We start from the raw sequence: 8669 nt of genomic DNA on the forward strand, positions 1-8669 counted from the left end.
TGGGCTTCAAATTTTGGGGGGTGTCTTCTGCTATTACCCTTTTTAAAAATGTAAAAATTTTGGGAAACCAAGCATTTTAGGTAAAAAAAAAAAAAATTTCACATATGCAAAAGTCGTGAAACACCTGTAGGGTATTAAGGTTCACATTACCCCTTGTTACGTTCCCCGAGGGGTCTAGTTTCCAAAATGGTATGCCATGTGTTTTTTTTTGCTGTTCTGGCACCATAGGGGCTTCCTAAATGCGGGATGCCCCCAGAGCAAAATTTGCTTTCAAAAAGCCAAATGTGACTCCTTCTCTTCTGAGACCTGTAGTGCGCCAGCAGAGCAATTTTCACCCCCATATGGGGTGTTTTCTGAATCGGGAGAAATTGGGTTTCAAATTTTGGGGGGTATTTTCTGCTATTACCCTTTTTAAAAATGTAAAATTTTTGGGAAACCAAGCATTTTAGGTAAAAAAAAAATATTTTTTTACATATGCAAAAGTCGTGAAACACCTGTAGGGTATTAAGGTTCACTTTACCCCTTGTTACGTTCCCTGAGGGGTCTAGTTTCCAAATGGTATGCCATGTTTTGTTTTTTTTGCTGACCTGGCACCATAAGGGCTTCCTAAAGGTGACATGCCCCCCAAAAACCATTTGTCACTCCTTCCCTTCTGAGCCCTCTACTGCGCCCACTGAACAATTAACATAGACATATGAGTTATGTGCTTACTCGAGAGAAATTGGGTTTCAAATATAAGTAAAAATTTTCTCCTTTTTATCCCTTGCAAAAATTCAAAAATTGGGTCTACAAGAACATGCGAATGCAAAAAATGAAGATTTTGAATTTTCTCCTTCACTTTGCTGCTATTCCTGTGAAACACCTAAAGGGTTAATACACTTACTGAATATAATTTTGAATACTTTTGGGTGTTGTTTTTATAATGGGGTCTTTTATGGGGTATTTCTAATATGAAGACCCTTCAAATCCACTTCAAACCTGAACTGGTCCATGAAAAATAGCGAGTTTGAAAATTTTGTGAAAAATTGTAAAATTGCTGCTGAACTTTGAAGCCCTCTGGTGTCTTCCAAAAGTAAAAACTCATAAATTTTATGATGCAAACATAAAGTAGACATATTGTATATGTGAACCCAAAAAAAAAATATTTTGAATATCCATTTTCCTTACAAGCAGAGAGCTTCAAAGTTAGAAAAATGCAAAATTTTCATTTTTTTCATCAAATTTGGGGATTTTTCACTAAGAAAGGATGCAAGATACCACAAAATGTTACCACTAAGTTAAAGTAGAATATGTCACGAAAAAACAATCTCGGAATCAGAATGATAACTAAAAGCATTCCAGAGTTATTAATGTTTAAAATGACAGTGGTCAGAATTGCAAAAAATGCTCTGGTCCTTAAGGTGAAAAAGGGCTCGCTCCTTAAGGGGTTAAATAAGGATTCATGGTAGAGAAAACATATTTTTTTCTCAAACGAAGCCACAAATAAATTAGCAAAAGTGCAGGCCACCGGAGTGCCCATGGCAACTCCGGAGGTCTGCCTATACCATACTTCATCAAAAGTAAATGCATTATTCTTTAATATGAAAGCCAAGGCTTCACAGATAAAGTCCACACACATCTCACTGCGATCTGTTTTTTCTAGCATTTCTCTGATGCAAGCAACATCCACATCTTGCGGAATATTGGTGTATACTCTATATCTATAGAAGCCAATATACACCCTTCTTGCCAATCCAAGTTTGCAATAACAGCCAGAAACTCATTGGTGTCTTTAACCAAAATTGGGACACTTAATAGAAAATCAACATACCTAGAAATACATTCGGTTATGGAACCCGCCCCGGACACAATGGGGCGTTCGGGGGGGGGGGGGGGTCTCCAACCCCTTATGTATTTTAGGTAAAAAAATACCATGTAGGGGACTTAGGTACAGGTGGAACCAGTTTAACAGCCATTTTCTCAGAGAGAACACCCCACTCTACTGCTCTTCTAAGGAGTGTTTTTAGCTTGGAAGCAATTTTAAGGGTGGGATTATTGTCAAGCCTCTCATAATTAGAAGAGCTCACTAGTTGTCTTCTAGCTTCAGTAACATAATACTCTTCTGTTAGCATGACAATATTCCCACCCTTATCTGCCTTTTTAAAGACCACATGTTTAAGATTCCTGAGCCATGCCACGGCTTCCCTTTCTTTTGGATTAAGATTATCTGTATGGGTGGGGTATTTGAGGGCCCTGATATCCTCCATTACTTTGTGATGGAAGAGATCAAGGTTACTCCCTGGAGCGATAGGGGGGCTAAAATTGGACTTAACACCCCCTGTGAAAATATCATCTGTGGTATGATGACCTGTGGCTGCCTCTATAATACCTCCTAATAGTTCAGTGAGGTCAGAAAGACACTGAAGTTCTGTGCCCTCCGCCTCACTGAAGGGACTGAACCCAAGAGGACCAATGGAAATTGGCATTTCAGCCTCTTTAATATCGCTACTACCCATAGATTTGTTAGAAAAAAACTTCTTCATATTAAGCTTTCTTAAGGATTTAAATAAATCAACTTCAAACTGAACCACATCAAAAACTTCGGGAAAACAAAAATTAAGGCCTCGGCTCAGAACTGACAAAGCTGCAGTACTCAAAGTCACATCTGTTAGATTCACGACAGTGGTATTTGGCTGTGGTTCTTCATCTTTTAATGCGTTTGTATGCTATTGGGGCTGTCTTGTTTCCTCCTGTTGGTCCCACGGCCCCTTCTAATGCGTTTTCTAAAGGGACTATTTTATCTTTATTGTTGATATTGATACTTTTTCCATCTGTTTTATTCAATTTATTGCACTGTTCAGAGCTATCTGAGGTACTGGATTCCGACTCAGTAGTTAAAAAATTGGACCTCTTTTTAGTGTAGGCTTTTTTAGGTCCCCATTTAGATTTAGCATGAGTGGGATTATTTCTTGGTTTGCGGTATTTTCTTTTATTGGCGTTGGTGCCCATATAGCAAGAAAAAATATTGCAAAGTTCGAAATCCATTTTATCACGCACGAACTTGTCGCACTTTTGTTCCTTGATGTTTGTTTGTAAAGTGACCAGTTTTTTTTCCAGTTTTTTGATGAAGTTGGAATATTGCACGTCCGACATCCTTGAGTGTAGTTCTCTCTTGGCCTTACAAAGTGCATCCGTGACAGTGATATATTCGGCTTCATTGCATTCTCGCAGTAACACCAACATATTACGAGAGTAATTTAAATGTACATTATTCCAGGCCTGATATTTTTTACCTAAAATACATAAGGGGTTGGAGGCCCCCTCGGACGCCCCACTGTATCCGGGGTGGGTTCCATAACCGAATGTATTTCTAGGTATGTTGATTTTCTATTAAGACCCCTGTTAAAAAGTGTCCCAACTTTGGTTAAAGACACCAATGAGTTTCTGGCTGTTATTGCAGACCTGGATTGGCAAGAAGGGTGTATATTGGCTTCTATAGATATAGAGTCTTTCTACACCAATATTCCGCAAGATGTGGGCGTTGCTTGCATCAGAGAAATGCTAGAAAAAACAGATCGCAGTGAGATGTGTGTGGACTTTATCTGTGAAGCCTTGGCTTTCATATTAAAGAATAATGCATTCACTTTTGATGAAGTATGGTATAGGCAGACCTCCGGAGTTGCCATGGGCACTCAGGTGGCCTGCACTTTTGCCAATTTATTTGTGGCTTTGTTTGAGAAAAAATATGTTTTCTCTACCACAAATCCTTATTTAAGGTTCATCAAGAGTTTTACCCGGTTTGTAGACGACGTGTTCGTCGTCTGGACCGGGTCGGAAGCCGACTTCTCAGATTTCGTCCACCACATCTCACAAAATGATATGAATTTAAGTTTCACTTTCAATGTGAGTAATGTAGAATTATAGTTTCTTGATGTGTTAGTTATGGCCAGCAATGAAGGGTTGGTAACTACCGGGTATAGGAAACCCACGGCAGGGTATTCCTTACTACATTATGGTAGTTACCACCCTGAGCACGTTTAGACCGCCATACCCTATGGCCAAATGTTAAGACTTAGGAGAATTAATAGTTCCTTTGACAATTTTTGCAGCCAGGCCGGGGATCTCTCCAGGAGATTGGAAAAGAGGGGTTACCCCACCAAGGTCCTGGAGAAAGCCTTTGCAAAAGCTTCAAGACAGGATAGGAGTAAACTCCTTAACGGCTCGGGCAGGAGAAAAGAAAAATCAGATAGATTTACCTTCTCCTTTCAATTCAGCCGTATGCATATTGTAATTCATACCACTATTAATAAACATTGGTTTCTGATACAGAACGACCCCATTCTTGCTGAATGTTCTGTGAAGAAACCAATTGTAGCGTTTCGCAGAGCCAATAACTTAGGGGGACATCCTTACCCGTAGTAAATTTGTGTCCTCTCAGAATAACAAAAAAAACACAGTGGCTTAATCTAAAAGGTAACTATAAGTGTGGTAACTGTAAATGGTGCCCTCAACTGTTATGCAGTAAAGTAATAACTATAGGAGGCATAGATATTCAGATGAAAGATTTTTGTTGCTGTAAAACCAACTATGTAGTATATGGACTCAAGTGTAATTGTGGATGTTTCTATGTTGGGAGTACCACTCGCCAGTTACATATCAGGTTCCCGTGAACACATTTATTCTCTGCGTAGCAGAAAAGGCTCATCGAGAATTACAGATCACGTCTGGGAAGCTCATAACGGAAACCCTGCATCAGTCTGGTTTTTTTTTTGGCATCGAAAGGTGCCAGTTAAAGATGGAACTGACAGTCGCAAAGACTTACTTCAGACGGAAGCTAGATGGATCATGCGCACAGGCGCACAAGGTAGACTTGGTCTTAATGATAAATTGGACCTAGGCATCTTTTTTAAATGCTATTTACATTTAGTTACTATATTCCAGCATTGCTTTACAATTTTGTGTTTTTCAGTGTTTTTAACTTTTACACATAATTCACCGTTCGTTTGATTGTCTCACATGGTGTTATAAGTTTCCGCCCCTAGGGTAGGTCCCACAGGTATTTACCTGGGATCAGCCTGGGAGCGGATATGGTCTCACGAATAGTGTTGCTCGCGAATATTCGCAATGCAAATTTTATTCACGAATATCGCATATTCGCAAATTCGGGAATATTCGCGAATATAGCACTATATATTCGTAATTACGAATATTGGTTTTTTTTTCTTCTTTTTTTTCACAGTACACATCACAGTGATCATCCCTCTCTGCTTCCAGCTTGTGTTGTGTAAAGAAGGCTCTAATACTACTGTGTGTGACTGGTGTTCGAATTTTCGCATATGCGAAAATTAGCATATGCAAATTTTAGCATATGCAAATTTTCGCTTATGCAAATTTTGGTATATGCTAATTTTCGCATATGCTCATTTTCGCTTACGCAAATTTTTGCATATGCGAAAATAAAACGCAAATATTACGAATATGCAAATTTAGCGAATATATGACGAATATTCGTCCATATATTCGCGAAATATCGCGAATTCGAATATGGCCTATGCCGTTCAACACTACTCACGAAGCACGGAAGTGCGAGACAGCTGTAACCATCTGCATGCTGGTTCCCCCGGCGTCCTTGCCCGCTTCACCTGCCTGAATGCTGTACGCTGCCATGCACATGCACTTTGGTTGACAAGCACAAAATAAAAGTCATCCTTGCAAGTCCGTTTTTGGGTGAGTGACATAATTTCTTCTACATTGCCATGTTATATAATTTTTAACCCACATTATTTATATGATGAGTGCATAGCCCTGAAAAGTATAATGGTAAATGTCCCATATCCTAGCATCCATAATTATGCATATTTAAAATATATACATATTTGAGATGCATATAAACCATAGTGCCATCCAATAATCTTTTTGGATCCCTAGAATATTGGACAACAATACTAATATCCAGTACCTTTGGATCCCAATGCTAAGTACAATAGTTCTATTCCATTAGGATCCCATTAATCAGGTAATGAGATAATAATTCCAACCAGCATAATGCATCAATTATACCTTATGCCCCAATACATTTTTGTTTACATTTTTGTGCACACCCCTCAAAATTATTTAATAGTGAAAATCCCACATCTATAGTATCTGTTACTGTCCCACATCTATAGCACATGCTACTATTGCATATACTACTATATACATTTATAGTATAATAAATACTTGGTCCACACCCATCTAGACCATGCAACATTAGGTATACCGCAGACAGCATAGGTATTCCAAATATGTATATGTACTAAGGACCCTACATGTCCAGTTACACCACATGTGAATATCCCACAACGTTATGTCATATTCACCCCCATGATAGGTCCTGTCGTATCCCATGCATTCTGTCACGTAACATGCCACATCCATTCCACTATATCACCTGCCATATCCACTCCACTCTATCACCCATCCCTTTAACTCCATCATCAAACATACCAACATCTCCCCACCATTCCTTCACACACTAATGCCAGCACTGAGATTACACTAAGATGCATATTTATTATAGCATCAAATATTGTACACAAAAGTATAACAGTTATAGTGATCCTTGTATCCTCCAGTATATTCCAAAGAACCTAATATATGTAAAATATTTATCATATTTAAGCGAGAGAAGTGGCATAATAGCCATTAGCACTAGGGTTCTACATATTCTGTATCTCCATGTCACCGAGTCCATTGTAGAGTCCTTCTTGTCTCTGTATTAGTTATTGAGAGTCCAATAGACCTGTGCAAAGGTGCAGGTCGGCTCCATGAAAATAAAGCTCACAAAATATCGGACAAGGATCCTTTATGGTTTGAATCCACCTGAGACATCCTGATCTTGCAATCATGTAAGAGCGGGGGCCAACTTAAACCTCTTCACTGCCATAAAGAAAAAGACATTCAAGTTGCAGAGATCCATCAGACCTTTTCAGCGGTCCAGGTCAAAATCCTCTCTGGATATCTCTTCATACCATCAACAATAATGATGGTCCCAACCTATAACAGATTTTGTATGATTTTAGATCACATCATAGGTACTCCGAGATACAGATAGATCATGTGTTCAGATATAGATGTTGTGCGGGACTTACATACTCTATGGGGCTTACATAGGGTGAGATATCTCTCCCTATCAAATAATTTTATTCACTCAAGAAATGTAATGTTTTATTTTTTTTAAAGGAATGTAATGTATTATTTTTTGAAAAGCATCATGAGATACATAGCTTCTGCCTCCTACTAATGTTCTATGCTCACCCAATCCCTATACCATTTTCCATGTGAAATATTATATGATCCCAATGTGTAGTGCCTTCTAAGACATGTGTAAACAATATATAGTGCCCTCTGAGAAAAACCTATGAGTGGTGTGATAAGAGGGGATTTAACCCCCATAAACATCTATTGGAAACATACTAGGATGTCATTTCTCCGAACTCCAGGATAATGTGAACTCCCATAAAACTCTGTCCTATATCAATAAAGAAAAAATGAAACACCCACATCCATCCCCGTGCCACACAATATGCCCTCCACCAGTTGTGTACCAATTACCCCCCCCCTCACAAAACAAAACACTACACTCCCACACACTGAAACCTCCCCCCCCCCACACACCATTTTGGTATATTATTATTTTACTTATAAATATATTATGTATACTAAGGCAGAGTATAAAAATGCCCACTTTCATGCTACTAATGAACTAGATTAGATAAAGATGAATATGTATCTATAGATATAACTCAAGGTATCTAGCTCCAAAAATGTAAAAGTCCCGTACTCACCCCAAGAAGCCTGTAAACTGTAGCTCTTCATTGAGTCCATGCGGTTCCTCTGTTCCCAGGGTGTAGATCCATCTTGATTCAGTTTGGAGTAACCTATTTGTTATTACAAATGTTTGTTGCTATCCTCTCCAATCCTAACACTTTCAGACCTCTTGGGTTCCCAGAGTGAATTTATAAGAAATGTTCTGCCACTGATACTTTGAAAGAAATCCTGACAGGTCAATTTTTAAGGATAAGAAGAAATTCTAGTAGAGAGAATAATTTCAGACATTCAGGATTTGACTAAACGATTTACTGAGAGGGGATGCCCAAGGAGAACAATTGCATACGAGAGAGCACGGACTTCTAACCGACAGGAACTTCTAGTACCTTCAAGGAGGAGTACAGATGAGATGATATGGTAAGTCTTTGGATACAACAATCAATGGAGTGGCTTGAGGAATCTACTACAGTGTAACTAGAATATTTTGAAGTCAGATCATAAGATTAAAGGCATCATACCTGATAAGCCAAAGTTAGTGTCTCTAAGAGAACCAAATTTGAGAGATTTACTATCAAATAGTCACTTCCAGAGGCCAACTAGAAGCACGGGGTCTAGCCAAAGATACAAAGGATCATACCCATGTGGGAATTGTAACATATGTCAATATATGAAACCTGATGACCGATTTGTTAACCCTAAAAATGGCCATGAATTTAGAATTGAGAGGTATATAAATTGAATAACATCACATGAAATCTATGTGATCAAGTGTTCCTTCAACAAATTGTATGTTGGACAAAGGAGAGTCAACAGTTAAAAAAAGGAATACAGAAGCATCTCTCCACGATCTCATTAGCAAGACGAGATAAAACTATGCAGAG

This window comes from Hyla sarda, chromosome 1 (assembly GCF_029499605.1).
Source record: "Hyla sarda isolate aHylSar1 chromosome 1, aHylSar1.hap1, whole genome shotgun sequence".
Taxonomy (NCBI): Eukaryota; Metazoa; Chordata; class Amphibia; order Anura; family Hylidae; genus Hyla; species Hyla sarda.